The sequence below is a fragment of the Pseudophryne corroboree genome, chromosome 4, assembly GCF_028390025.1.
Source record: "Pseudophryne corroboree isolate aPseCor3 chromosome 4, aPseCor3.hap2, whole genome shotgun sequence".
Taxonomy (NCBI): Eukaryota; Metazoa; Chordata; class Amphibia; order Anura; family Myobatrachidae; genus Pseudophryne; species Pseudophryne corroboree.
Window position 1 is genome coordinate 197513743 of NC_086447.1, and position 27651 is coordinate 197541393.

Consider the following 27651-nt stretch of genomic DNA (forward strand, 5'->3'; position numbering starts at 1 on the left):
TATTGCAGCTACGTCTGACATTTGGAAAGTCTTTTTTGGTGTTTAAGATAAGGCAAACTGAAAGAACATCAAGTGTTCTAGAGGGCGAAACCTGAAAATAAAAGTTTCTGCTGCTAAATTTCTTTTTGCTGAATTGCTACTCAGTAACAAAATGCAAACACCCAAACATGTGGAAACCCACGATCGTACTAGGGATTTTAAGGTCTTCAGTCTATTGCTCTCACAACTGAGCTATTTTGGCAAGCTATACTGATAAGAATGTCTTTTTTTGGAGCTAAAGATTTTGCAAACTGAAATAACATAAAATGTTTTTCAAGATCAAAAACTGAAAACAACAGTTTTTGCTGCTAAATTGCTATTCAGTAGCAAAAGCAAACACCCAACCATGCTAAACCCCAGGATTGAACAAGACACCCTTAGATCTTCAGTCTAATGTTGTCACAACTAAGCTATTTCGCCAAGCTCTACTAATAAGAAATTCTTTTATTGGGCCTAATAATAATGCAAACTGTAATAACATGAAATGATCTTGAAGACCAGAACCTGAACACGGCAGTTTCTGCTGCTAAATTGCTATTCTGTAACAAAAAAACAGCAACTAAACATGCCGAAACCCGGGATCGAACCAGGGACCTTTAGATTTTCAGTCTAACGCTCTCCCAACTGAGCTATTTCGGCTAATTGTGACAGATGTGAAGTCGTATTTGGGGTTTTAGGTTGGGAAAAAAAGAGCATCAAGTGTTCTTGAAGAGCAACACCTTATAATGAAAGATTCTGCTGGTAAATTGCTATTCTGTAACAAAAATACAGCTACTAAACATGCCGAAACCCAGGATCGAACCAGGGACTTATAGATCTTCGGTCTAATGCTCTCCCAAATGAGCTATTGCAGCTACGTCTGACATTTGGAAAGTCTTTTTTGGTGTTTAAGATAAGGCAAACTGAAAGAACATCAAGTGTCCTAGAGAGCGAAACCTGAAAATGAAAGTTCCTGCTGCTAAATTTCTTTTTGCTGAATTGCTACTCAGTAACAAAATGCAAACACCCAAACATGTGGAAACCCACGATCGTACTAGGGATTTTAAGGTCTTCAGTCTATTGCTCTCACAACTGAGCTATTTTGGCAAGCTATACTGATAAGAATGTCTTTTTTTGGAGCTAAAGATTTTGCAAACTGAAATAACATAAAATGTTTTTCAAGATCAAAAACTGAAAACAACAGTTTTTGCTGCTAAATTGCTATTCAGTAGCAAAAGCAAACACCCAACCATGCTAAACCCCAGGATTGAACAAGACACCCTTAGATCTTCAGTCTAATGTTCTCACAACTGAGCTATTTCGCCAAGCTCTACTAATAAGAAATTATTTTATTGGGGCTAATAATAATGCAAACTGTAATAACATGAAATGATCTTGAAGACCAGAACCTGAACACGGCAGTTTCTGCTGCTAAATTGCTATTCTGTAACAAAAAAACAGCAACTAAATATGCCGAAACCCAGGATCGAACCAGGGACCTTTAGATCTTCAGTCTAACGCTCTCCCAACTGAGCTATTTCGGCTAATTGTGAAAGATGTCAAACCGTATTTGGGGTTTTAGGCTGGGAAAAAAAAGAGCATTAAGTGTTCTTGATGAACAACACCTGATAATGAAAGATTCTGCTGGTAAATTGCTATTCTGTAACAAAAATACAGCAACTAAACATGCCGAATCCTGGGATCGAACCCAGGACCTTTAGATCTTCAGTTTAATGCTCTCACAAAAGAGATATTGCGTGTAAGTCTGACGTTTAGAAAGTCTTTTTTGGTGTTTAAGATAAGGCAAACTGAAAGAACATCAAGTGTCCTAGAGGGCGAAACCTGAAAATGAAAGTTCCTGCTGCTAAATTTCTTTTTGCTGAATTGCTACTCAGTAACAAACTGCAAACACCCAAACATGTGGAAACCCACGATCGTACTAGGGATTTTAAGGTCTTCAGTCTATTGCTCTCACAACTGAGCTATTTTGGCAAGCTATACTGATAAGAATGTCTTTTTTTAGGAGCTAAAGATTTTGCAAACTGAAATAACATAAAATGCTTTTCAAGATCAAAACCTGAACACAACAGTTTTTGCTGCTAAATTGCTATTCAGTAGCAAAAGCAAACACCCAACCATGCTAAACCCCAGGATTGAACAAGACACCCTTAGATCTTCAGTCTAATGTTGTCACAACTGAGCTATTTCGCCAAGCTCTACTAATAAGAAATTATTTTATTGGGGCTAATAATAATGCAAACTGTAATAACATGAAATGTTCTTGAAGACCAGAACCTGAACACGGCAGTTTCTGCTGCTAAATTGCTATTCTGTAACAAAGAAAACAGCAACTAAATATGCCGAAACCCGGGATCGAACCAGGGACCTTTAGATCTTCAGTCTAACGCTCTCCCAACTGAGCTATTTCGGCTAATTGTGACAGATGTGAAGTCGTATTTGGGGTTTTAGGTTGGGAAAAAAAGAGCATTAAGTGTTCTTGAAGAGCAACACCTTATAATGAAAGATTCTGCTGGTAAATTGCTATTCTGTAACAAAAATACAGCTACTAAACATGCCGAATCCTGGGATCGAACCCAGGACCTTTAGATCTTCAGTTTAATGCTCTCACAAAAGAGATATTGCGTGTAAGTCTGACGTTTAGAAAGTCTTTTTTGGTGTTTAAGATAAGGCAAACTGAAAGAACATCAAGTGTCCTAGAGGGCGAAACCTGAAAATGAAAGTTTCTGCTGCTAAATTTCTTTTTGCTGAATTGCTACTCAGTAACAAACTGCAAACACCCAAACATGTGGAAACCGACGATCGTACTAGGGATTTTAAGGTCTTCAGTCTATTGCTCTCACAACTGAGCTATTTTGGCAAGCTATACTGATAAGAATGTCTTTTTTTGGAGCTAAAGATTTTGCAAACTGAAATAACATAAAATGTTTTTCAAGATCAAAAACTGAAAACAACAGTTTTTGCTGCTAAATTGCTATTCAGTAGCAAAAGCAAACACCCAACCATGCTAAACCCAAGGATTGAACAAGACACCCTTAGATCTTCAGTCTAATGTTGTCACAACTGAGCTATTTCGCCAAGCTCTACTAATAAGAAATTCTTTTATTGGGCCTAATAATAATACAAACTATAATAACATGAAATGATCTTGAAGACCAGAACCTGAACACGGCAGTTTCTGCTGCTAAATTGCTATTCTGTAACAAAAAAACAGCAACTAAACATGCCAAAACCCGGGATCGAACCAGGGACCTTTAGATCTTCAGTCTAACGCTCTCCCAACTGAGCTATTTCGGCTAATTGTGACAGATGTGAAGTCGTATTTGGGGTTTTAGGTTGGGAAAAAAAGAGCATCAAGTGTTCTTGAAGAGCAACACCTTATAATGAAAGATTCTGCTGGTAAATTGCTATTCTGTAACAAAAATACAGCTACTAAACATGCCGAAACCCAGGATCGAACCAGGGACTTATAGATCTTCAGTCTAATGCTCTCCCAAATGAGATATTGCAGCTACGTCTGACATTTGGAAAGTCTTTTTTGGTGTTTAAGATAAGGCAAACTGAAAGAACATCAAGTGTCCTAGAGGGCGAAACCTGAAAATGAAAGTTCCTGCTGCTAAATTTCTTTTTGCTGAATTGCTACTCAGTAACAAAATGCAAACACCCAAACATGTGGAAACCCACGATCGTACTAGGGATTTTAAGGTCTTCAGTCTATTGCTCTCACAACTGAGCTATTTTGGCAAGCTATACTGATAAGAATGTCTTTTTTTGGAGCTAAAGATTTTGCAAACTGAAATAACATAAAATGTTTTTCAAGATCAAAAACTGAAAACAACAGTTTTTGCTGCTAAATTGCTATTCAGTAGCAAAAGCAAACACCCAACCATGCTAAACCCCAGGATTGAACAAGACACCCTTAGATCTTCAGTCTAATGTTCTCACAACTGAGCTATTTCGCCAAGCTCTACTAATAAGAAATTCTTTTATTGGGGCTAATAATAATGCAAACTGTAATAACATGAAATGATCTTGAAGACCAGAACCTGAACACGGCAGTTTCTGCTGCTAAATTGCTATTCTGTAACAAAAAAACAGCAACTAAATATGCCGAAACCCAGGATCGAACCAGGGACCTTTAGATCTTCAGTCTAACGCTCTCCCAACTGAGCTATTTCGGCTAATTGTGAAGCCGTATTTGGGGTTTTAGGCTGGGGGAAAAAAGAGCATTAAGTGTTCTTGATGAACAACACCTGATAATGAAAGATTCTGCTGGTAAATTGCTATTCTGTAACAAAAATACAGCAACTAAACATGCCGAATCCTGGGATCGAACCCAGGACCTTTAGATCTTCAGTTTAATGCTCTCACAAAAGAGATATTGCGTGTAAGTCTGATGTTTAGAAAGTCTTTTTTGGTGTTTAAGATAAGGCAAACTGAAAGAACATCAAGTGTCCTAGAGGGCGAAACCTGAAAATGAAAGTTTCTGCTGCTAAATTTCTTTTTGCTGAATTGCTACTCAGTAACAAACTGCAAACACCCAAACATGTGGAAACCCACGATCGTACTAGGGATTTTAAGGTCTTCAGTCTATTGCTCTCACAACTGAGCTATTTTGGCAAGCTATACTGATAAGAATGTCTTTTTTTAGGAGCTAAAGATTTTGCAAACTGAAATAACATAAAATGCTTTTCAAGATCAAAACCTGAACACAACAGTTTTTGCTGCTAAATTGCTATTCAGTACCAAAAGCAAACACCCAACCATGCTAAACCCCAGGATTGAACAAGACACCTTTAGATCTTCAGTCTAATGTTGTCACAACTGAACTATTTCGCCAAGCTCTACTAATAAGAAATTCTTTTATTGGGGCTAATAATAATGCAAACTGTAATAACATGAAATGTTCTTGAAGACCAGAACCTGAACACGGCAGTTTCTGCTGCTAAATTGCTATTCTGTAACAAAAAAAAAACAGCAACTAAATATGCCGAAACCCGGGATCGAACTAGGGACCTTTAAATCTTCAGTCTAACGCTCTCCCAACTGAGCTATTTCGGCTAATTGTGACAGATGTGATGTCGTATTTGGGGTTTTAGGTTGGGAAAAAAAGAGCATCAAGTGTTCTTGAAGAGCAACACCTTATAATGAAAGATTCTGCTGGTAAATTGCTATTCTGTAACAAAAATACAGCTACTAAACATGCCGAAACCCGGGATCGAACCAGGGACTTATAGATCTTCAGTCTAATGCTCTCCCAAATGAGCTATTGCAGCTACGTCTGACATTTGGAAAGTCTTTTTGGTGTTTAAGATAAGGCAAACTGAAAGAACATCAAGTGTCCTAGAGGACGAAACCTGAAAATAAACGTTTCTGCTGCTAAATTTCTTTTTGCTGAATTGCTACTCAGTAACAAAATGCAAACACCCAAACATGTGGAAACCCACGATCGTACTAGGGATTTTAAGGTCTTCAGTCTATTGCTCTCACAACTGAGCTATTTTGGCAAGCTATACTGATAAGAATGTCTTTTTTTGGAGCTAAAGATTTTGCAAACTGAAATAACATAAAATGTTTTTCAAGATCAAAAACTGAAAACAACAGTTTTTGCTGCTAAATTGCTATTCAGTAGCAAAAGCAAACACCCAACCATGCTAAACCCCAGGATTGAACAAGACACCCTTAGATCTTCAGTCTAATGTTCTCACAACTGAGCTATTTCGCCAAGCTCTACTAATAAGAAATTCTTTTATTGGGGCTAATAATAATGCAAACTGTAATAACATGAAATGATCTTGAAGACCAGAACCTGAACACGGCAGTTTCTGCTGCTAAATTGCTATTCTGTAACAAAAAAACAGCAACTAAATATGCCGAAACCCAGGATCGAACCAGGGACCTTTAGATCTTCAGTCTAACGCTCTCCCAACTGAGCTATTTCGGCTAATTGTGAAAGATGTCAAACCGTATTTGGGGTTTTAGGCTGGGAAAAAAAAGAGCATTAAGTGTTCTTGATGAACAACACCTGATAATGAAAGATTCTGCTGGTAAATTGCTATTCTGTAACAAAAATACAGCAACTAAACATGCCGAATCCTGGGATCGAACCCAGGACCTTTAGATCTTCAGTTTAATGCTCTCACAAAAGAGCTATTGCGTGTAAGTCTGACGTTTAGAAAGTCTTTTTTGGTGTTTAAGATAAGGCAAACTGAAAGAACATCAAGTGTCCTAGAGGGCGAAACCTGAAAATGAAAGTTTCTGCTGCTAAATTTCTTTTTGCTGAATTGCTACTCAGTAACAAACTGCAAACACCTAAACATGTGGAAACCCACGATCGTACTAGGGATTTTAAGGTCTTCAGTCTATTGCTCTCACAACTGAGCTATTTTGGCAAGCTATACTGATAAGAATGTCTTTTTTTAGGAGCTAAAGATTTTGCAAACTGAAATAACATAAAATGTTTTTCAAGATCAAAACCTGAACACAACAGTTTTTGCTGCTAAATTGCTATTCAGTAGCAAAAGCAAACACCCAACCATGCTAAACCCCAGGATTGAACAAGACACCCTTAGATCTTCAGTCTAATGTTGTCACAACTGAGCTATTTCGCCAAGCTCTACTAATAAGAAATTATTTTATTGGGGCTAATAATAATGCAAACTGTAATAACATGAAATGATCTTGAAGACCAGAACCTGAACACGGCAGTTTCTGCTGCTAAATTGCTATTCTGTAACAAAAAAAACAGCAACTAAATATGCCTAAACCCGGGATCGAACCAGGGACCTTTAGATCTTCAATCTAACGCTCTCCCAACTGAGCTATTTCGGCTAATTGTGACAGATGTGAAGTCGTATTTGGGGTTTTAGGTTGGGAAAAAAAGAGCATCAAGTGTTCTTGAAGAGCAACACCTTATAATGAAAGATTCTGCTGGTAAATTGCTATTCTGTAGCAAAAATACAGTTACTAAACATGCCGAAACCCGGGATCGAACCAGGGACTTATAGATCTTCAGTCTAATGCTCTCCCAAATGAGCTATTGCAGCTACGTCTGACATTTGGAAAGTCTTTTTTGGTGTTTAAGATAAGGCAAACTGAAAGAACATCAAGTGTCCTAGAGGGCGAAACCTGAAAATAAACGTTTCTGCTGCTAAATTTCTTTTTGCTGAATTGCTACTCAGTAACAAACTGCAAACACCCAAACATGTGGAAACCCACGATCGTACTAGGGATTTTAAGGTCTTCAGTCTATTGCTCTCACAACTGAGCTATTTTGGCAAGCTATACTGATAAGAATGTCTTTTTTTAGGAGCTAAAGATTTTGCAAACTGAAATAACATAAAATGCTTTTCAAGATCAAAACCTGAACACAACAGTTTTTGCTGCTAAATTGCTATTCAGAAGCAAAAGCAAACACCCAACCATGCTAAACCCCAGGATTGAACAAGACACCATTAGATCTTCAGTCTAATGTTGTCACAACTGAGCTATTTCGCCAAGCTCTACTAATAAGAAATTATTTTATTGGGGCTAATAATAATGCAAACTGTAATAACATGAAATGATCTTGAAGACCAGAACCTGAACACGGCAGTTTCTGCTGCTAAATTGCTATTCTGTAACAAAAAAAACAGCAACTAAATATGCCTAAACCCGGGATCGAACCAGGGACCTTTAGATCTTCAGTCTAACGCTCTCCCAACTGAGCTATTTCGGCTAATTGTGACAAATGTGAAGTCGTATTTGGGGTTTTAGGTTGGGAAAAAAAGAGCATCAAGTGTTCTTGAAGAGCAACACCTTATAATGAAAGATTCTGCTGGTAAATTGCTATTCTGTAACAAAAATACAGCTACTAAACATGCCGAAACCCGGGATCGAACCAGGGACTTATAGATCTTCAGTCTAATGCTCTCCCAAATGAGCTATTGCAGCTACGTCTGACATTTGGAAAGTCTTTTTTGGTGTTTAAGATAAGGCAAACTGAAAGAACATCAAGTGTCCTAGAGGGCGAAACCTGAAAATAAACGTTTCTGCTGCTAAATTTCTTTTTGCTGAATTGCTACTCAGTAACAAAATGCAAACACCCAAACATGTGGAAACCCACGATCGTACTAGGGATTTTAAGGTCTTCAGTCTATTGCTCTCACAACTGAGCTATTTTGGCAAGCTATACTGATAAGAATGTCTTTTTTTGGAGCTAAAGATTTTGCAAACTGAAATAACATAAAATGTTTTTCAAGATCAAAAACTGAAAACAACAGTTTTTGCTGCTAAATTGCTATTCAGTAGCAAAAGCAAACACCCAACCATGCTAAACCCCAGGATTGAACAAGACACCCTTAGATCTTCAGTCTAATGTTGTCACAACTGAGCTATTTCGCCAAGCTCTACTAATAAGAAATTCTTTTATTGGGGCTAATAATAATGCAAACTGTAATAACATGAAATGATCTTGAAGACCAGAACCTGAACACGGCAGTTTCTGCTGCTAAATTGCTATTCTGTAACAAAAAAACAGCAACTAAATATGCCGAATCCCGGGATCGAACCAGGGACCTTTAGATCTTCAGTCTAACGCTCTCCCAATTGAGCTATTTCGGCTAATTGTGAAAGATGTCAAGCCGTATTTGGGGTTTTAGGCTGGGGAAAAAAAGAGCATTAAGTGTTCTTGATGAACAACACCTGATAATGAAAGATTCTGCTGGTAAATTGCTATTCTGTAACAAAAATACAGCAACTAAACATGCCGAATCCTGGGATCGAACCCAGGACCTTTAGATCTTCAGTTTAATGCTCTCACAAAAGAGCTATTGCGTGTAAGTCTGACGTTTAGAAAGTCTTTTTTGGTGTTTAAGATAAGGCAAACTGAAAGAACATCAAGTGTCCTAGAGGGCGAAACCTGAAAATGAAAGTTTCTGCTGCTAAATTTCTTTTTGCTGAATTGCTACTCAGTAACAAACTGCAAACACCCAAACATGTGGAAACCCACGATCGTACTAGGGATTTTAAGGTCTTCAGTCTATTGCTCTCACAACTGAGCTATTTTGGCAAGCTATACTGATAAGAATGTCTTTTTTTAGGAGCTAAAGATTTTGCAAACTGAAATAACATAAAATGCTTTTCAAGATCAAAACCTGAACACAACAGTTTTTGCTGCTAAATTGCTATTCAGTAGCAAAAGCAAACACCCAACCATGCTAAACCCCAGGATTGAACAAGACACCCTTAGATCTTCAGTCTAATGTTGTCACAACTGAGCTATTTCGCCAAGCTCTACTAATAAGAAATTCTTTTATTGGGGCTAATAATAATGCAAACTGTAATAACATGAAATGTTCTTGAAGACCAGAACCTGAACACGGCAGTTTCTGCTGCTAAATTGCTATTCTGTAACAAAAAAAACAGCAACTAAATATGCCGAAACCCGGGACCTTTAGATCTTCAGTCTAACGCTCTCCCAACTGAGATATTTTGGCTAATTGTGACAGATGTGAAGTCGTATTTGGGGTTTTAGGTTGGGAAAAAAAGAGCATCAAGTGTTCTTGAAGAGCAACACCTTATAATGAAAGATTCTGCTGGTAAATTGCTATTCTGTAACAAAAATACAGCTACTAAACATGCCGAAACCCGGGATTGAACCAGGGACTTATAGATCTTCAGTCTAATGCTCTCCCAAATGAGCTATTGCAGCTACGTCTGACATTTGGAAAGTCTTTTTTGGTGTTTAAGATAAGGCAAACTGAAAGAACATCAAGTGTCCTAGAGGGCGAAACCTGAAAATAAACGTTTCTGCTGCTAAATTTCTTTTTGCTGAATTGCTACTCAGTAACAAAATGCAAACACCCAAACATGTGGAAACCCACGATCGTACTAGGGATTTTAAGGTCTTCAGTCTATTGCTCTCACAACTGAGCTATTTTGGCAAGCTATACTGATAAGAATGTCTTTTTTTGGAGCTAAAGATTTTGCAAACTGAAATAACATAAAATGTTTTTCAAGATCAAAAACTGAAAACAACAGTTTTTGCTGCTAAATTGCTATTCAGTAGCAAAAGCAAACACCCAACCATGCTAAACCCCAGGATTGAACAAGACACCCTTAGATCTTCAGTCTAATGTTCTCACAACTGAGCTATTTCGCCAAGCTCTACTAATAAGAAATTCTTTTATTGGGGCTAATAATAATGCAAACTGTAATAACATGAAATGATCTTGAAGACCAGAACCTGAACACGGCAGTTTCTGCTGCTAAATTGCTATTCTGTAACAAAAAAACAGCAACTAAATATGCTGAAACCCGGGATTGAACCAGGGACCTTTAGATCTTCAGTCTAACGCTCTCCCAACTGAGCTATTTCGGCTAATTATGAAAGATGTCAAGCCGTATTTGGGGTTTTAGGCTGGGAAAAAAAAGAGCATTAAGTGTTCTTGATGAACAACACCTGATAATGAAAGATTCTGCTGGTAAATTGCTATTCTGTAACAAAAATACAGCAACTAAACATGACGAATTCTGGGATCGAACCCAGGACCTTTAGATCTTCAGTTTAATGCTCTCACAAAAGAGCTATTGCGTGTAAGTCTGACGTTTAGAAAGTCTTTTTTGGTGTTTAAGATAAGGCAAACTGAAAGAACATCAAGTGTCCTAGAGGGCGAAACCTGAAAATGAAAGTTTCTGCTGCTAAATTTCTTTTTGCTGAATTGCTACTCAGTAACAAACTGCAAACACCCAAACATGTGGAAACCCACGATCGTACTAGGGATTTTAAGGTCTTCAGTCTATTGCTCTCACAACTGAGCTATTTTGGCAAGCTATACTGATAAGAATGTCTTTTTTTAGGAGCTAAAGATTTTGCAAACTGAAATAACATAAAATGCTTTTCAAGATCAAAACCTGAACACAACAGTTTTTGCTGCTAAATTGCTATTCAGTAGCAAAAGCAAACACCCAACCATGCTAAACCCCAGGATTGAACAAGACACCCTTAGATCTTCAGTATAATGTTGTCACAACTGAGCTATTTCGCCAAGCTCTACTAATAAGAAATTCTTTTATTGGGGCTAATAATAATGCAAACTGTAATAACATGAAATGTTCTTGAAGACCAGAACCTGAACACGGCAGTTTCTGCTGCTAAATTGCTATTCTGTAACAAAAAAAACAGCAACTAAATATGCCGAAACCCGGGATCGAACCAGGGACCTTTAGATCTTCAGTCTAACGCTCTCCCAACTGAGCTATTTCGGCTAATTGTGACAGATGTGAAGTCGTATTTGGGGTTTTAGGTTGGGGAAAAAAGAGCATCAACTGTTCTTGAAGAGCAACACCTTATAATGAAAGATTCTGCTGGTAAATTGCTATTCTGTAACAAAAATACAGCTACTAAACATGCCGAAACCCGGGATCGAACCAGGGATTTATAGATCTTCAGACTAATGCTCTCCCAAATGAGCTATTGCAGCTACGTCTGACATCTGGAAAGTCTTTTTTGGTGTTTAAGATAAGGCAAACTGAAAGAACATCAAGTGTCCTAGAGGGCGAAACCTGCAAATAAACGTTTCTGCTGCTAAATTTCTTTTTGCTGAATTGCTACTCAGTAACAAAATGCAAACACCCAAACATGTGGAAACCCACGATCGTACTAGGGATTTTAAGGTCTTCAGTCTATTGCTCTCACAACTGAGCTATTTTGGCAAGCTATACTGATAAGAATGTCTTTTTTTGGAGCTAAAGATTTTGCAAACTGAAATAACATAAAATGTTTTTCAAGATCAAAAACTGAAAACAACAGTTTTTGCTGCTAAATTGCTATTCAGTAGCAAAAGCAAACACCCAACCATGCTAAACCCCAGGATTGAACAAGACACCCTTAGATCTTCAGTCTAATGTTGTCACAACTGAGCTATTTCGCCAAGCTCTACTAATAAGAAATTATTTTATTGGGGCTAATAAATAATGCAAACTGTAATAACATGAAATGATCTTGAAGACCAGAACCTGAACACGGCAGTTTCTGCTGCTAAATTGCTATTCTGTAACAAAAAAACAGCAACTAAATATGCAGAAACCCGGGATCGAACCAGGGACCTTTAGATCTTCAGTCTAACGCTCTCCCAACTGAGCTATTTCGGCTAATTGTGAAAGATATCAAGCCGTATTTGGGGTTTTAGGCTGGGGAAAAAAAGAGCATTAAGTGTTCTTGATGAACAACACCTGATAATGAAAGATTCTGCTGGTAAATTGCTATTCTGTAACAAAAATACAGCAACTAAACATGCCGAATCCTGGGATCGAACCCAGGACCTTTAGATCTTCAGTTTAATGCTCTCACAAAAGAGCTATTGCGTGTAAGTCTGACGTTTAGAAAGTCTTTTTTGGTGTTTAAGATAAGGCAAACTGAAAGAACATCAAGTGTCCTAGAGGGCGAAACCTGAAAATGAAAGTTTCTGCTGCTAAATTTCTTTTTGCTGAATTGCTACTCAGTAACAAACTGCAAACACCCAAACATGTGGAAACCCACGATCGTACTAGGGATTTTAAGGTCTTCAGTCTATTGCTCTCACAACTGAGCTATTTTGGCAAGCTATACTGATAAGAATGTCTTTTTTTAGGAGCTAAAGATTTTGCAAACTGAAATAACATAAAATGCTTTTCAAGATCAAAACCTGAACACAACAGTTTTTGCTGCTAAATTGCTATTCAGTAGCAAAAGCAAACACCCAACCATGCTAAACCCCAGGATTGAACAAGACACCCTTAGATCTTCAGTCTAATGTTGTCACAACTGAGCTATTTCGCCAAGCTCTACTAATAAGAAATTCTTTTATTGGGGCTAATAATAATGCAAACTGTAATAACATGAAATGTTCTTGAAGACCAGAACCTGAACACGGCAGTTTCTGCTGCTAAATTGCTATTCTGTAACAAAAAAAACAGCAACTAAATATGCCGAAACCCGGGATCGAACCAGGGACCTTTAGATCTTCAGTCTAACGCTCTCCCAACTGAGCTATTTCAGCTAATTGTGACAGATGTGAAGTCGTATTTGGGGTTTTAGGTTGGGAAAAAAAGAGCATCAAGTGTTCTTGAAGAGCAACACCTTATAATGAAAGATTCTTCTGGTAAATTGCTATTCTGTAACAAAAATACAGCTACTAAACATGCCGAAACCCGGGATCGAACCAGGGACTTATAGATCTTCAGTCTAATGCTCTCCCAAATGAGCTATTGCAGCTACGTCTGACATTTGGAAAGTCTTTTTTGGTGTTTAAGATAAGGCAAACTGAAAGAACATAAAGTGTCCTAGAGGGCGAAACCTGAAAATGAAAGTTCCAGCTGCTAAATTTCTTTTTGCTGAATTGCTACTCAGTAACAAACTGCAAACACCCAAACATGTGGAAACCCACGATCGTACTAGGGATTTTAAGGTCTTCAGTCTATTGCTCTCACAACATGCCGAATCCTGGGATCGAACCCAGGACCTTTAGATCTTCAGTTTAATGCTCTCACAAAAAAGCTATTGCGTGTAAGTCTGACGTTTAGAAAGTCTTTTTTGGTGTTTAAGATAAGGCAAACTGAAAGAACATCAAGTGTCCTAGAGGGCGAAACCTGAAAATGAAAGTTCCTGCTGCTAAATTTCTTTTTGCTGAATTGCTACTCAGTAACAAACTGCAAACACCCAAACATGTGGAAACCCACGATCGTACTAGGGATTTTAAGGTCTTCAGTCTATTGCTCTCACAACTGAGCTATTTTGGCAAGCTATACTGATAAGAATGTCTTTTTTTAGGAGCTAAAGATTTTGCAAACTGAAATAACATAAAATGCTTTTCAAGATCAAAACCTGAACACAACAGTTTTTGCTGCTAAATTGCTATTCAGTAGCAAAAGCAAACACCCAACCATGCTAAACCCCAGGATTGAACAAGACACCCTTAGATCTTCAGTCTAATGTTGTCACAACTGAGCTGTTTTGCCAAGCTCTACTAATAAGAAATTCTTTTATTGGGGCTAATAATAATGCAAACTGTAATAACATGAAATGTTCTTGAAGACCAGAACCTGAACACGGCAGTTTCTGCTGCTAAATTGCTATTCTGTAACAAAAAAAACCAGCAACTAAATATGCCGAAACCCGGGATCGAACCAGGGACCTTTAGATCTTCAGTCTAACGCTCTCCCAACTGAGCTATTTCGGCTAATTGTGACAGATGTGAAGTCGTATTTGGGGTTTTAGGTTGGGTCAAAAAGAGCATCAAGTGTTCTTGAAGAGCAATACCTTATAATGAAAGATTCTGCTGGTAAATTGCTATTCTGTAACAAAAATACAGCTACTAAACATGCCAAAACCCGGGATCGAACCAGGGACTTATAGATCTTCAGTCTAATGCTCTCCCAAATGAGCTATTGCAGCTACGTCTGACATTGGGAAAGTTTTTTTTGGTGTTTAAGATAAGGCAAACTGAAAGAACATCAAGTGTCCTAGAGGGCGAAACCTGAAACTAAACGTTTCTGCTGCTAAATTTCTTTTTGCTGAATTGCTACTCAGTAACAAACTGCAAACACCCAAACATGTGGAAACCCACGATCGTACTAGGGATTTTAAGGTCTTCAGTCTATTGCTCTCACAACATGCCGAATCCTGGGATCGAACCCAGGACCTTTAGATCTTCAGTTTAATGTTCTCACAAAAGAGCTATTGCGTGTAAGTCTGACGTTTAGAAAGTCTTTTTTGGTGTTTAAGATAAGGCAAACTGAAAGAACATCAAGTGTCCTAGAGGGCGAAACCTGAAAATGAAAGTTTCTGCTGCTAAATTTCTTTTTGCTGAATTGCTACTCAGTAACAAACTGCAAACACCCAAACATGTGGAAACCCACGATCGTACTAGGGATTTTAAGGTCTTCAGTCTATTGCTCTCACAACTGAGCTATTTTGGCAAGCTATACTGATAAGAATGTCTTTTTTTAGGAGCTAAAGATTTTGCAAACTGAAATAACATAAAATGCTTTTCAAGATCAAAACTTGAACACAACAGTTTTTGCTGCTAAATTGCTATTCAGTAGCAAAAGCAAACACCCAACCATGCTAAACCCCAGGATTGAACAAGACACCCTTAGATCTTCAGTCTAATGTTGTCACAACTGAGCTATTTCGCCAAGCTCTACTAATAAGAAATTATTTTATTGGGGCTTATAACAAAACACAACTGAGCTATTTTGGCAAGCTATACTGATAAGAATGTCTTTTTTTAGGAGCTAAAGATTTTGCAAACTGAAATAACATAAAATGCTTTTCAAGATCAAAACCTGAACACAACAGTTTTTGCTGCTAAATTGCTATTCAGTAGCAAAAGCAAACACCCAACCATGCTAAACCCCAGGATTGAACAAGACACCCTTAGATCTTCAGTCTAATGTTGTCACAACTGAGCTATTTCGCCAAGCTCTACTAATAAGAAATTCTTTTATTGGGGCTAATAATAATGCAAACTGTAATAACATGAAATGATCTTGAAGACCAGAACCTGAACACGGCAGTTTCTGCTGCTAAATTGCTATTCTGTAACAAAAAAACAGCAACTAAAATATGCCGAAACCCGGGATCGAACCAGGGACCTTTAGATCTTCAGTCTAACGCTCTCCCAACTGAGCTATTACGGCTAATTGTGAAAGATATTAAGCCGTATTTGGGGTTTTAGGCTGGAAAAAAAAAGAGCATTAAGTGTTCTTGATGAACAACACCTGATAATGAAAGATTCTGCTGGTAAATTGCTATTCTGTAACAAAAATACAGCTACTAAACATGCCGAAACCCGGGATCGAACCAGTGACTTATAGAACTTCAGTCTAATGCTCTCCCAAATGAGCTATTGCAGCTACGTCTGACATTTAGAAAGTCTTTTTTGGTGTTTAAGATAAGGCAAACTGAAAGAACATCAAGTGTCCTAGAGGGCGAAACCTGAAAATAAACGTTTCTGCTGCTAAATTTCTTTTTGCTGAATTGCTACTCAGTAACAAAATGCAAACACCCAAACATGTGGAAACCCACAATCGTACTAGGGATTTTAAGGTCTTCAGTCTATTGCTCTCACAACTGAGCTATTTTGGCAAGCTATACTGATAAGAATGTCTTTTTTTGGAGCTAAAGATTTTGCAAACTGAAATAACATAAAATGTTTTTCAAGATCAAAAACTGAAAACAACAGTTTTTGCTGCTAAATTGCTATTCAGTAGCAAAAGCAAACACCCAACCATGCTAAACCCCAGGATTGAACAAGACACCCTTAGATCTTCAGTCTAATGTTGTCACAACTGAGCTATTTCGCCAAGCTCTACTAATAAGAAATTCTTTTATTGGGGCTAATAATAATGCAAACTGTAATAACATGAAATGATCTTGAAGACCAGAACCTGAACACGGCAGTTTCTGCTGCTCAATTGCTATTCTGTAACAAAAAAACAGCAACTAAATATGCAGAAACCCGGGATCGAACCAGGGACCTTTAGATCTTCAGTCTAACGCTCTCCCAACTGAGCTATTTCGGCTAATTGTGAAAGATGTCAAGCCGTATTTGGGGTTTTAGGCTGGGAAAAAAAAGAGCATTAAGTGTTCTTGATGAACAACACCTGATAATGAAAGATTCTGCTGGTAAATTGCTATTCTGTAACAAAAATACAGCAACTAAACATGCCAAATCCTGGGATCGAACCCAGGACCTTTAGATCTTCAGTTTAATGCTCTCACAAAAGAGCTATTGCGTGTAAGTCTGATGTTTAGAAAGTCTTTTTTGGTGTTTAAGATAAGGCAAACTGAAAGAACATCAAGTGTCCTAGAGGGCGAAACCTGAAAATGAAAGTTTCTGCTGCTAAATTTCTTTTTGCTGAATTGCTACTCAGTAACAAACTGCAAACACCCAAACATGTGGAAACCCACGATCGCACTAGGGATTTTAAGGTCTTCAGTCTATTGCTCTCACAACTGAGCTATTTTGGCAAGCTATACTGATAAGAATGTCTTTTTTTAGGAGCTAAAGATTTTGCAAACTGAAATAACATAAAATGCTTTTCAAGATCAAAACCTAAACACAACAGTTTTTGCTGCTAAATTGCTATTCAGTAGCAAAAGCAAACACCCAACCATGCTAAACCCCAGGATTGAACAAGACACCCTTAGATCTTCAGTCTAATGTTGTCACAACTGAGCTATTTCGCCAAGCTCTACTAATAAGAAATTATTTTATTGGGGCTAATAATAATGCAAACTGTAATAACATGAAATGTTCTTGAAGACCAGAACCTGAACACGGCAGTTTCTGCTGCTAAATTGCTATTCTGTAACAAAAAAAACAGCAACTAAATATGCCGAAACCCGGGATCGAACCAGGGACCTTTAGATCTTCAGTCTAACGCTCTCCCAACTGAGCTATTTCGGCTAATTGTGACAGATGTGAAGTCGTATTTGGGGTTTTAGGTTGGGAAAAAAAGAGCATCAAGTGTTCTTGAAGAGCAACACCTTATAATGAAAGATTCTTCTGGTAAATTGCTATTCTGTAACAAAAATACAGCTACTAAACATGCCGAAACCCGGGATCGAACCAGGGACTTATAGATCTTCAGTCTAATGCTCTCCCAAATGAGCTATTGCAGCTACATCTGACATTTGGAAAGTCTTTTTTGGTGTTTAAGATAAGGCAAACTGAAAGAACATCAAGTGTCCTAGAGGGCGAAACCTGAAAATGAAGGTTCCTGCTGCTAAATTTCTTTTTGCTGAATTGCTACTCAGTAACAAACTGCAAACACCCAAACATGTGGAAACCCACGATCGTACTAGGGATTTTAAGGTCTTCAGTCTATTGCTCTCACAACTGAGCTATTTTGGCAAGCTATACTGATAAGAATGTCTTTTTTTAGGAGCTAAAGATTTTGCAAACTGAAATAACATAAAATGCTTTTCAAGATCAAAACCTGAACACAACAGTTTTTGCTGCTAAATTGCTATTCAGTAGCAAAAGCAAACACCCAACCATGCTAAACCCCAGGATTGAACAAGACACCCTTAGATCTTCAGTCTAATGTTGTCACAACTGAGCTATTTCGCCAAGCTCTACTAATAAGAAATTATTTTATTGGGGCTAATAATAATGCAAACTGTAATAACATGAAATGATCTTGAAGACCAGAACCTGAACACGGCAGTTTCTGCTGCTAAATTGCTATTCTGTAACAAAAAAACAGCAACTAAATATGCCAAAACCCAGGATCGAACCAGGGACCTTTAGATCTTCAGTCTAACGCTCTCCCAACTGAGCTATTTCGGCTAATTGTGAAAGATGTCAAGCCGTATTTGGGGTTTTAGGCAGGGAAAAAAAAGAGCATTAAGTGTTCTTGATGAACAACACCTGATAATGAAAGATTCTGCTGGTAAATTGCTATTCTGTAACAAAAATACTGCAACAAAACATGCCGAATCCTGGGATCGAACCCAGGACCTTTAGTTCTTCAGTTTAATGCTCTCACAAAAGAGATATTGCGTGTAAGTCTGACGTTTAGAAAGTCTTTTTTGGTGTTTAAGATAAGGCAAACTGAAAGAACATCAAGTGTCCTAGAGGGCGAAACCTGAAAATGAAAGTTCCTGCTGCTAAATTTCTTTTTGCTGAATTGCTACTCAGTAACAAACTGCAAACACCCAAACATGTGGAAACCCACGATCGTACTAGGGATTTTAAGGTCTTCAGTCTATTGCTCTCACAACATGCCGAATCCTGGGATCGAACCCAGGACCTTTAGATCTTCAGTTTAATGTTCTCACAAAAGAGCTATTGCGTGTAAGTCTGACGTTTAGAAAGTCTTTTTTGGTGTTTAAGATAAGGCAAACTGAAAGAACATCAAGTGTCCTAGAGGGCGAAACCTGAAAATGAAAGTTTCTGCTGCTAAATTTCTTTTTGCTGAATTGCTACTCAGTAACAAACTGCAAACACCCAAACATGTGGAAACCCACGATCGTACTAGGGATTTTAAGGTCTTCAGTCTATTGCTCTCACAACTGAGCTATTTTGGCAAGCTATACTGATAAGAATGTCTTTTTTTAGGAGCTAAAGATTTTGCAAACTGAAATAACATAAAATGCTTTTCAAGATCAAAACTTGAACACAACAGTTTTTGCTGCTAAATTGCTATTCAGTAGCAAAAGCAAACACCCAACCATGCTAAACCCCAGGATTGAACAAGACACCCTTAGATCTTCAGTCTAATGTTGTCACAACTGAGCTATTTCGCCAAGCTCTACTAATAAGAAATTATTTTATTGGGGCTAATAACAAAACACAACTGAGCTATTTTGGCAAGCTATACTGATAAGAATGTCTTTTTTTAGGAGCTAAAGATTTTGCAAACTGAAATAACATAAAATGCTTTTCAAGATCAAAACCTGAACACAACAGTTTTTGCTGCTAAATTGCTATTCAGTAGCAAAAGCAAACACCCAACCATGCTAAACCCCAGGATTGAACAAGACACCCTTAGATCTTCAGTCTAATGTTGTCACAACTGAGCTATTTCGCCAAGCTCTACTAATAAGAAATTATTTTATTGGGGCTAATAATAATGCAAACTGTAATAACATGAAATGATCCTGAAGACCAGAACCTGAACATGGCAGTTTCTGCTGCTAAATTGCTATTCTGTAACAAAAAAACAGCAACTAAATATGCCGAAACCCGGGCTTGAACCAGGGACCTTTAGATCTTCAGTCTAACGCTCTCCCAACTGAGCTATTTCGGCTAATTGTGAAAGATGTCAAGCCGTATTTGGGGTTTTAGGCAGGGGAAAAAAAGAGCATTAAGTGTTCTTGATGAACAACACCTGATAATGAAAGATTCTGCTGGTAAATTGCTATTCTGTAACAAAAATACAGCAACTAAACATGCCGAATCCTGGGATCGAACCCAGGACCTTTAGATCTTCAGTTTAATGCTCTCACAAAAGAGATATTGCGTGTAAATCTGACGTTTAGAAAGTCTTTTTTGGTGTTTAAGATAAGGCAAACTGAAAGAACATCAAGTGTCCTAGAGGGCGAAACCTGAAAATGAAAGTTCCTGCTGCTAAATTTCTTTTTGCTGAATTGCTACTCAGTAACAAACTGCAAACACCCAAACATGTGGAAACCCACGATCGTACTAGGGATTTTAAGGTCTTCAGTCTATTGCTCTCACAACTGAGCTATTTTGGCAAGCTATACTGATAAGAATGTCTTTTTTTGGAGCTAAAGATTTTGCAAACTGAAATAACATAAAATGTTTTTCAAGATCAAAAACTGAAAACAACAGTTTTTGCTGCTAAATTGCTATTCAGTAGCAAAAGCAAACACCCAACCATGCTAAACCCCAGGATTGAACAAGACACCCTTAGATCTTCAGTCTAATGTTCTCACAACTGAGCTATTTCGCCAAGCTCTACTAATAAGAAATTCTTTTATTGGGGCTAATAATAATGCAAACTGTAATAACATGAAATGATCTTGAAGACCAGAACCTGAACACGGCAGTTTCTGCTGCTAAATTGCTATTCTGTAACAAAAAAACAACAACTAAATATGCTGAAACCCGGGATCGAACCAGGGACCTTTAGATCTTCAGTCTAACGCTCTCCCAACTGAGCTATTTCGGCTAATTGTGAAAGATGTTAAGCCGTATTTGGGGTTTTAGGCTGGGGAAAAAAAAGAGCATTAAGTGTTCTTGATGAACAACACCTGATAATGAAAGATTCTGCTGGTAAATTGCTATTCTGTAACAAAAATACAGCAACTAAACATGCCGAATCCTGGGATCGAACCCAGGACCTTTAGATCTTCAGTTTAATGCTCTCACAAAAGAGATATTGCGTGTAAATCTGACGTTTAGAAAGTCTTTTTTGGTGTTTAAGATAAGGCAAACTGAAAGAACATCAAGTGTCCTAGAGGGCGAAACCTGAAAATGAAAGTTTCTGCTGCTAAATTTCTTTTTGCTGAATTGCTACTCAGTAACAAACTGCAAACACCTAAACATGTGGAAACCCACGATTGTACTAGGGATTTTAAGGTCTTCAGTCTATTGCTCTCACAACTGAGCTATTTTGGCAAGCTATACTGATAAGAATGTCTTTTTTTAGGAGCTAAAGATTTTGCAAACTGAAATAACATAAAATGCTTTTCAAGATCAAAACCTGAACACAACAGTTTTTGCTGCTAAATTGCTATTCAGTAGCAAAAGCAAACACCCAACCATGCTAAACCCCAGGATTGAACAAGACACCCTTAGATCTTCAGTCTAATGTTCTCACAACTGAGCTATTTCGCCATGCTCTACTAATAAGAAATTCTTTTATTGGGGCTAATAATAATGCAAACTGTAATAACATGAAATGATCTTGAAGACCAGAACCTGAACACGGCAGTTTCTGCTGCTAAATTGCTATTCTGTAACAAAAAAACAGCAACTAAATATGCTGAAACCCGGGATTGAACCAGGGACCTTTAGATCTTCAGTCTAACGCTCTCCCAACTGAGCTATTTCGGCTAATTATGAAAGATGTCAAGCCGTATTTGGGGTTTTAGGCTGGGAAAAAAAAGAGCATTAAGTGTTCTTGATGAACAACACCTGATAATGAAAGATTCTGCTGGTAAATTGCTATTCTGTAACAAAAATACAGCAACTAAACATGACGAATTCTGGGATCGAACCCAGGACCTTTAGATCTTCAGTTTAATGCTCTCACAAAAGAGCTATTGCGTGTAAGTCTGACGTTTAGAAAGTCTTTTTTGGTGTTTAAGATAAGGCAAACTGAAAGAACATCAAGTGTCCTAGAGGGCGAAACCTGAAAATGAAAGTTTCTGCTGCTAAATTTCTTTTTGCTGAATTGCTACTCAGTAACAAACTGCAAACACCCAAACATGTGGAAACCCACGATCGTACTAGGGATTTTAAGGTCTTCAGTCTATTGCTCTCACAACTGAGCTATTTTGGCAAGCTATACTGATAAGAATGTCTTTTTTTAGGAGCTAAAGATTTTGCAAACTGAAATAACATAAAATGCTTTTCAAGATCAAAACCTGAACACAACAGTTTTTGCTGCTAAATTGCTATTCAGTAGCAAAAGCAAACACCCAACCATGCTAAACCCCAGGATTGAACAAGACACCCTTAGATCTTCAGTATAATGTTGTCACAACTGAGCTATTTCGCCAAGCTCTACTAATAAGAAATTCTTTTATTGGGGCTAATAATAATGCAAACTGTAATAACATGAAATGTTCTTGAAGACCAGAACCTGAACACGGCAGTTTCTGCTGCTAAATTGCTATTCTGTAACAAAAAAAACAGCAACTAAATATGCCGAAACCCGGGATCGAACCAGGGACCTTTAGATCTTCAGTCTAACGCTCTCCCAACTGAGCTATTTCGGCTAATTGTGACAGATGTGAAGTCGTATTTGGGGTTTTAGGTTGGGGAAAAAAGAGCATCAACTGTTCTTGAAGAGCAACACCTTATAATGAAAGATTCTGCTGGTAAATTGCTATTCTGTAACAAAAATACAGCTACTAAACATGCCGAAACCCGGGATCGAACCAGGGATTTATAGATCTTCAGTCTAATGCTCTCCCAAATGAGCTATTGCAGCTACGTCTGACATCTGGAAAGTCTTTTTTGGTGTTTAAGATAAGGCAAACTGAAAGAACATCAAGTGTCCTAGAGGGCGAAACCTGCAAATAAACGTTTCTGCTGCTAAATTTCTTTTTGCTGAATTGCTACTCAGTAACAAAATGCAAACACCCAAACATGTGGAAACCCACGATCGTACTAGGGATTTTAAGGTCTTCAGTCTATTGCTCTCACAACTGAGCTATTTTGGCAAGCTATACTGATAAGAATGTCTTTTTTTGGAGCTAAAGATTTTGCAAACTGAAATAACATAAAATGTTTTTCAAGATCAAAAACTGAAAACAACAGTTTTTGCTGCTAAATTGCTATTCAGTAGCAAAAGCAAACACCCAACCATGCTAAACCCCAGGATTGAACAAGACACCCTTAGATCTTCAGTCTAATGTTGTCACAACTGAGCTATTTCGCCAAGCTCTACTAATAAGAAATTATTTTATTGGGGCTAATAAATAATGCAAACTGTAATAACATGAAATGATCTTGAAGACCAGAACCTGAACACGGCAGTTTCTGCTGCTAAATTGCTATTCTGTAACAAAAAAACAGCAACTAAATATGCAGAAACCCGGGATCGAACCAGGGACCTTTAGATCTTCAGTCTAACGCTCTCCCAACTGAGCTATTTCGGCTAATTGTGAAAGATATCAAGCCGTATTTGGGGTTTTAGGCTGGGGAAAAAAAGAGCATTAAGTGTTCTTGATGAACAACACCTGATAATGAAAGATTCTGCTGGTAAATTGCTATTCTGTAACAAAAATACAGCAACTAAACATGCCGAATCCTGGGATCGAACCCAGGACCTTTAGATCTTCAGTTTAATGCTCTCACAAAAGAGCTATTGCGTGTAAGTCTGACGTTTAGAAAGTCTTTTTTGGTGTTTAAGATAAGGCAAACTGAAAGAACATCAAGTGTCCTAGAGGGCGAAACCTGAAAATGAAAGTTTCTGCTGCTAAATTTCTTTTTGCTGAATTGCTACTCAGTAACAAACTGCAAACACCCAAACATGTGGAAACCCACGATCGTACTAGGGATTTTAAGGTCTTCAGTCTATTGCTCTCACAACTGAGCTATTTTGGCAAGCTATACTGATAAGAATGTCTTTTTTTAGGAGCTAAAGATTTTGCAAACTGAAATAACATAAAATGCTTTTCAAGATCAAAACCTGAACACAACAGTTTTTGCTGCTAAATTGCTATTCAGTAGCAAAAGCAAACACCCAACCATGCTAAACCCCAGGATTGAACAAGACACCCTTAGATCTTCAGTCTAATGTTGTCACAACTGAGCTATTTCGCCAAGCTCTACTAATAAGAAATTCTTTTATTGGGGCTAATAATAATGCAAACTGTAATAACATGAAATGTTCTTGAAGACCAGAACCTGAACACGGCAGTTTCTGCTGCTAAATTGCTATTCTGTAACAAAAAAAACAGCAACTAAATATGCCGAAACCCGGGATCGAACCAGGGACCTTTAGATCTTCAGTCTAACGCTCTCCCAACTGAGCTATTTCAGCTAATTGTGACAGATGTGAAGTCGTATTTGGGGTTTTAGGTTGGGAAAAAAAGAGCATCAAGTGTTCTTGAAGAGCAACACCTTATAATGAAAGATTCTTCTGGTAAATTGCTATTCTGTAACAAAAATACAGCTACTAAACATGCCGAAACCCGGGATCGAACCAGGGACTTATAGATCTTCAGTCTAATGCTCTCCCAAATGAGCTATTGCAGCTACGTCTGACATTTGGAAAGTCTTTTTTGGTGTTTAAGATAAGGCAAACTGAAAGAACATAAAGTGTCCTAGAGGGCGAAACCTGAAAATGAAAGTTCCAGCTGCTAAATTTCTTTTTGCTGAATTGCTACTCAGTAACAAACTGCAAACACCCAAACATGTGGAAACCCACGATCGTACTAGGGATTTTAAGGTCTTCAGTCTATTGCTCTCACAACATGCCGAATCCTGGGATCGAACCCAGGACCTTTAGATCTTCAGTTTAATGCTCTCACAAAAAAGCTATTGCGTGTAAGTCTGACGTTTAGAAAGTCTTTTTTGGTGTTTAAGATAAGGCAAACTGAAAGAACATCAAGTGTCCTAGAGGGCGAAACCTGAAAATGAAAGTTCCTGCTGCTAAATTTCTTTTTGCTGAATTGCTACTCAGTAACAAACTGCAAACACCCAAACATGTGGAAACCCACGATCGTACTAAGGATTTTAAGGTCTTCAGTCTATTGCTCTCACAACTGAGCTATTTTGGCAAGCTATACTGATAAGAATGTCTTTTTTTAGGAGCTAAAGATTTTGCAAACTGAAATAACATAAAATGCTTTTCAAGATCAAAACCTGAACACAACAGTTTTTGCTGCTAAATTGCTATTCAGTAGCAAAAGCAAACACCCAACCATGCTAAACCCCAGGATTGAACAAGACACCCTTAGATCTTCAGTCTAATGTTGTCACAACTGAGCTGTTTTGCCAAGCTCTACTAATAAGAAATTCTTTTATTGGGGCTAATAATAATGCAAACTGTAATAACATGAAATGTTCTTGAAGACCAGAACCTGAACACGGCAGTTTCTGCTGCTAAATTGCTATTCTGTAACAAAAAAAACCAGCAACTAAATATGCCGAAACCCGGGATCGAACCAGGGACCTTTAGATCTTCAGTCTAACGCTCTCCCAACTGAGCTATTTCGGCTAATTGTGACAGATGTGAAGTCGTATTTGGGGTTTTAGGTTGGGTCAAAAAGAGCATCAAGTGTTCTTGAAGAGCAATACCTTATAATGAAAGATTCTGCTGGTAAATTGCTATTCTGTAACAAAAATACAGCTACTAAATATGCCAAAACCCGGGATCGAACCAGGGACTTATAGATCTTCAGTCTAATGCTCTCCCAAATGAGCTATTGCAGCTACGTCTGACATTGGGAAAGTTTTTTTTGGTGTTTAAGATAAGGCAAACTGAAAGAACATCAAGTGTCCTAGAGGGCGAAACCTGAAACTAAACGTTTCTGCTGCTAAATTTCTTTTTGCTGAATTGCTACTCAGTAACAAACTGCAAACACCCAAACATGTGGAAACCCATGATCGTACTAGGGATTTTAAGGTCTTCAGTCTATTGCTCTCACAACATGCCGAATCCTGGGATCGAACCCAGGACCTTTAGATCTTCAGTTTAATGTTCTCACAAAAGAGCTATTGCGTGTAAGTCTGACGTTTAGAAAGTCTTTTTTGGTGTTTAAGATAAGGCAAACTGAAAGAACATCAAGTGTCCTAGAGGGCGAAACCTGAAAATGAAAGTTTCTGCTGCTAAATTTCTTTTTGCTGAATTGCTACTCAGTAACAAACTGCAAACACCCAAACATGTGGAAACCCACGATCGTACTAGGGATTTTAAGGTCTTCAGTCTATTGCTCTCACAACTGAGCTATTTTGGCAAGCTATACTGATAAGAATGTCTTTTTTTAGGAGCTAAAGATTTTGCAAACTGAAATAACATAAAATGCTTTTCAAGATCAAAACTTGAACACAACAGTTTTTGCTGCTAAATTGCTATTCAGTAGCAAAAGCAAACACCCAACCATGCTAAACCCCAGGATTGAACAAGACACCCTTAGATCTTCAGTCTAATGTTGTCACAACTGAGCTATTTCGCCAAGCTCTACTAATAAGAAATTATTTTATTGGGGCTTATAACAAAACACAACTGAGCTATTTTGGCAAGCTATACTGATAAGAATGTCTTTTTTTAGGAGCTAAAGATTTTGCAAACTGAAATAACATAAAATGCTTTTCAAGATCAAAACCTGAACACAACAGTTTTTGCTGCTAAATTGCTATTCAGTAGCAAAAGCAAACACCCAACCATGCTAAACCCCAGGATTGAACAAGACACCCTTAGATCTTCAGTCTAATGTTGTCACAACTGAGCTATTTCGCCAAGCTCTACTAATAAGAAATTCTTTTATTGGGGCTAATAATAATGCAAACTGTAATAACATGAAATGATCTTGAAGACCAGAACCTGAACACGGCAGTTTCTGCTGCTAAATTGCTATTCTGTAACAAAAAAACAGCAACTAAAATATGCCGAAACCCGGGATCGAACCAGGGACCTTTAGATCTTCAGTCTAACGCTCTCCCAACTGAGCTATTACGGCTAATTGTGAAAGATATTAAGCCGTATTTGGGGTTTTAGGCTGGAAAAAAAAAGAGCATTAAGTGTTCTTGATGAACAACACCTGATAATGAAAGATTCTGCTGGTAAATTGCTATTCTGTAACAAAAATACAGCTACTAAACATGCCGAAACCCGGGATCGAACCAGTGACTTATAGAACTTCAGTCTAATGCTCTCCCAAATGAGCTATTGCAGCTACGTCTGACATTTAGAAAGTCTTTTTTGGTGTTTAAGATAAGGCAAACTGAAAGAACATCAAGTGTCCTAGAGGGCGAAACCTGAAAATAAACGTTTCTGCTGCTAAATTTCTTTTTGCTGAATTGCTACTCAGTAACAAAATGCAAACACCCAAACATGTGGAAACCCACAATCGTACTAGGGATTTTAAGGTCTTCAGTCTATTGCTCTCACAACTGAGCTATTTTGGCAAGCTATACTGATAAGAATGTCTTTTTTTGGAGCTAAAGATTTTGCAAACTGAAATAACATAAAATGTTTTTCAAGATCAAAAACTGAAAACAACAGTTTTTGCTGCTAAATTGCTATTCAGTAGCAAAAGCAAACACCCAACCATGCTAAACCCCAGGATTGAACAAGACACCCTTAGATCTTCAGTCTAATGTTGTCACAACTGAGCTATTTCGCCAAGCTCTACTAATAAGAAATTCTTTTATTGGGGCTAATAATAATGCAAACTGTAATAACATGAAATGATCTTGAAGACCAGAACCTGAACACGGCAGT

At 37.9% G+C, this 27651-nt stretch overlaps 33 non-coding genes across 33 annotated transcripts; all 33 read right to left on the reverse strand.

The window, feature by feature from the left end:
• Positions 1-605: 605 nt before the first annotated feature.
• Positions 606-678, reverse strand: TRNAF-GAA (transfer RNA phenylalanine (anticodon GAA)). The gene has a single exon. It is a non-coding gene; the product is annotated as a tRNA-Phe (tRNA).
• An 811-nt stretch (positions 679-1489) lies between these two features.
• Positions 1490-1562, reverse strand: TRNAF-GAA (transfer RNA phenylalanine (anticodon GAA)). The gene has a single exon. It is a non-coding gene; the product is annotated as a tRNA-Phe (tRNA).
• Positions 1563-2376: 814 nt separating this feature from the next.
• TRNAF-GAA (transfer RNA phenylalanine (anticodon GAA)) lies at positions 2377-2449 on the reverse strand. The gene has a single exon. It is a non-coding gene; the product is annotated as a tRNA-Phe (tRNA).
• An 811-nt stretch (positions 2450-3260) lies between these two features.
• Positions 3261-3333, reverse strand: TRNAF-GAA (transfer RNA phenylalanine (anticodon GAA)). The gene has a single exon. It is a non-coding gene; the product is annotated as a tRNA-Phe (tRNA).
• An 811-nt stretch (positions 3334-4144) lies between these two features.
• TRNAF-GAA (transfer RNA phenylalanine (anticodon GAA)) lies at positions 4145-4217 on the reverse strand. The gene has a single exon. It is a non-coding gene; the product is annotated as a tRNA-Phe (tRNA).
• An 807-nt stretch (positions 4218-5024) lies between these two features.
• TRNAF-GAA (transfer RNA phenylalanine (anticodon GAA)) lies at positions 5025-5097 on the reverse strand. Its single transcript has one exon. It is a non-coding gene; the product is annotated as a tRNA-Phe (tRNA).
• A 142-nt stretch (positions 5098-5239) lies between these two features.
• TRNAF-GAA (transfer RNA phenylalanine (anticodon GAA)) lies at positions 5240-5312 on the reverse strand. Its single transcript has one exon. It is a non-coding gene; the product is annotated as a tRNA-Phe (tRNA).
• A 595-nt stretch (positions 5313-5907) lies between these two features.
• Positions 5908-5980, reverse strand: TRNAF-GAA (transfer RNA phenylalanine (anticodon GAA)). Its single transcript has one exon. It is a non-coding gene; the product is annotated as a tRNA-Phe (tRNA).
• An 814-nt stretch (positions 5981-6794) lies between these two features.
• On the reverse strand, positions 6795-6867 carry TRNAF-GAA (transfer RNA phenylalanine (anticodon GAA)). The gene has a single exon. It is a non-coding gene; the product is annotated as a tRNA-Phe (tRNA).
• Positions 6868-7009: 142 nt separating this feature from the next.
• On the reverse strand, positions 7010-7082 carry TRNAF-GAA (transfer RNA phenylalanine (anticodon GAA)). Its single transcript has one exon. It is a non-coding gene; the product is annotated as a tRNA-Phe (tRNA).
• A 598-nt stretch (positions 7083-7680) lies between these two features.
• TRNAF-GAA (transfer RNA phenylalanine (anticodon GAA)) lies at positions 7681-7753 on the reverse strand. The gene has a single exon. It is a non-coding gene; the product is annotated as a tRNA-Phe (tRNA).
• Positions 7754-7895: 142 nt separating this feature from the next.
• On the reverse strand, positions 7896-7968 carry TRNAF-GAA (transfer RNA phenylalanine (anticodon GAA)). Its single transcript has one exon. It is a non-coding gene; the product is annotated as a tRNA-Phe (tRNA).
• A 596-nt stretch (positions 7969-8564) lies between these two features.
• On the reverse strand, positions 8565-8637 carry TRNAF-GAA (transfer RNA phenylalanine (anticodon GAA)). Its single transcript has one exon. It is a non-coding gene; the product is annotated as a tRNA-Phe (tRNA).
• A 1686-nt stretch (positions 8638-10323) lies between these two features.
• On the reverse strand, positions 10324-10396 carry TRNAF-GAA (transfer RNA phenylalanine (anticodon GAA)). Its single transcript has one exon. It is a non-coding gene; the product is annotated as a tRNA-Phe (tRNA).
• An 814-nt stretch (positions 10397-11210) lies between these two features.
• On the reverse strand, positions 11211-11283 carry TRNAF-GAA (transfer RNA phenylalanine (anticodon GAA)). The gene has a single exon. It is a non-coding gene; the product is annotated as a tRNA-Phe (tRNA).
• An 812-nt stretch (positions 11284-12095) lies between these two features.
• Positions 12096-12168, reverse strand: TRNAF-GAA (transfer RNA phenylalanine (anticodon GAA)). The gene has a single exon. It is a non-coding gene; the product is annotated as a tRNA-Phe (tRNA).
• Positions 12169-12982: 814 nt separating this feature from the next.
• On the reverse strand, positions 12983-13055 carry TRNAF-GAA (transfer RNA phenylalanine (anticodon GAA)). Its single transcript has one exon. It is a non-coding gene; the product is annotated as a tRNA-Phe (tRNA).
• Positions 13056-13197: 142 nt separating this feature from the next.
• On the reverse strand, positions 13198-13270 carry TRNAF-GAA (transfer RNA phenylalanine (anticodon GAA)). Its single transcript has one exon. It is a non-coding gene; the product is annotated as a tRNA-Phe (tRNA).
• Positions 13271-14161: 891 nt separating this feature from the next.
• TRNAF-GAA (transfer RNA phenylalanine (anticodon GAA)) lies at positions 14162-14234 on the reverse strand. Its single transcript has one exon. It is a non-coding gene; the product is annotated as a tRNA-Phe (tRNA).
• A 1389-nt stretch (positions 14235-15623) lies between these two features.
• Positions 15624-15696, reverse strand: TRNAF-GAA (transfer RNA phenylalanine (anticodon GAA)). Its single transcript has one exon. It is a non-coding gene; the product is annotated as a tRNA-Phe (tRNA).
• Positions 15697-16508: 812 nt separating this feature from the next.
• TRNAF-GAA (transfer RNA phenylalanine (anticodon GAA)) lies at positions 16509-16581 on the reverse strand. The gene has a single exon. It is a non-coding gene; the product is annotated as a tRNA-Phe (tRNA).
• Positions 16582-17395: 814 nt separating this feature from the next.
• Positions 17396-17468, reverse strand: TRNAF-GAA (transfer RNA phenylalanine (anticodon GAA)). Its single transcript has one exon. It is a non-coding gene; the product is annotated as a tRNA-Phe (tRNA).
• A 142-nt stretch (positions 17469-17610) lies between these two features.
• On the reverse strand, positions 17611-17683 carry TRNAF-GAA (transfer RNA phenylalanine (anticodon GAA)). Its single transcript has one exon. It is a non-coding gene; the product is annotated as a tRNA-Phe (tRNA).
• Positions 17684-18280: 597 nt separating this feature from the next.
• Positions 18281-18353, reverse strand: TRNAF-GAA (transfer RNA phenylalanine (anticodon GAA)). The gene has a single exon. It is a non-coding gene; the product is annotated as a tRNA-Phe (tRNA).
• A 1389-nt stretch (positions 18354-19742) lies between these two features.
• TRNAF-GAA (transfer RNA phenylalanine (anticodon GAA)) lies at positions 19743-19815 on the reverse strand. The gene has a single exon. It is a non-coding gene; the product is annotated as a tRNA-Phe (tRNA).
• Positions 19816-20627: 812 nt separating this feature from the next.
• Positions 20628-20700, reverse strand: TRNAF-GAA (transfer RNA phenylalanine (anticodon GAA)). The gene has a single exon. It is a non-coding gene; the product is annotated as a tRNA-Phe (tRNA).
• An 814-nt stretch (positions 20701-21514) lies between these two features.
• On the reverse strand, positions 21515-21587 carry TRNAF-GAA (transfer RNA phenylalanine (anticodon GAA)). The gene has a single exon. It is a non-coding gene; the product is annotated as a tRNA-Phe (tRNA).
• An 814-nt stretch (positions 21588-22401) lies between these two features.
• On the reverse strand, positions 22402-22474 carry TRNAF-GAA (transfer RNA phenylalanine (anticodon GAA)). The gene has a single exon. It is a non-coding gene; the product is annotated as a tRNA-Phe (tRNA).
• An 812-nt stretch (positions 22475-23286) lies between these two features.
• Positions 23287-23359, reverse strand: TRNAF-GAA (transfer RNA phenylalanine (anticodon GAA)). The gene has a single exon. It is a non-coding gene; the product is annotated as a tRNA-Phe (tRNA).
• An 814-nt stretch (positions 23360-24173) lies between these two features.
• On the reverse strand, positions 24174-24246 carry TRNAF-GAA (transfer RNA phenylalanine (anticodon GAA)). Its single transcript has one exon. It is a non-coding gene; the product is annotated as a tRNA-Phe (tRNA).
• Positions 24247-24388: 142 nt separating this feature from the next.
• TRNAF-GAA (transfer RNA phenylalanine (anticodon GAA)) lies at positions 24389-24461 on the reverse strand. Its single transcript has one exon. It is a non-coding gene; the product is annotated as a tRNA-Phe (tRNA).
• An 891-nt stretch (positions 24462-25352) lies between these two features.
• On the reverse strand, positions 25353-25425 carry TRNAF-GAA (transfer RNA phenylalanine (anticodon GAA)). The gene has a single exon. It is a non-coding gene; the product is annotated as a tRNA-Phe (tRNA).
• Positions 25426-26814: 1389 nt separating this feature from the next.
• On the reverse strand, positions 26815-26887 carry TRNAF-GAA (transfer RNA phenylalanine (anticodon GAA)). Its single transcript has one exon. It is a non-coding gene; the product is annotated as a tRNA-Phe (tRNA).
• Positions 26888-27651: the final 764 nt, after the last annotated feature.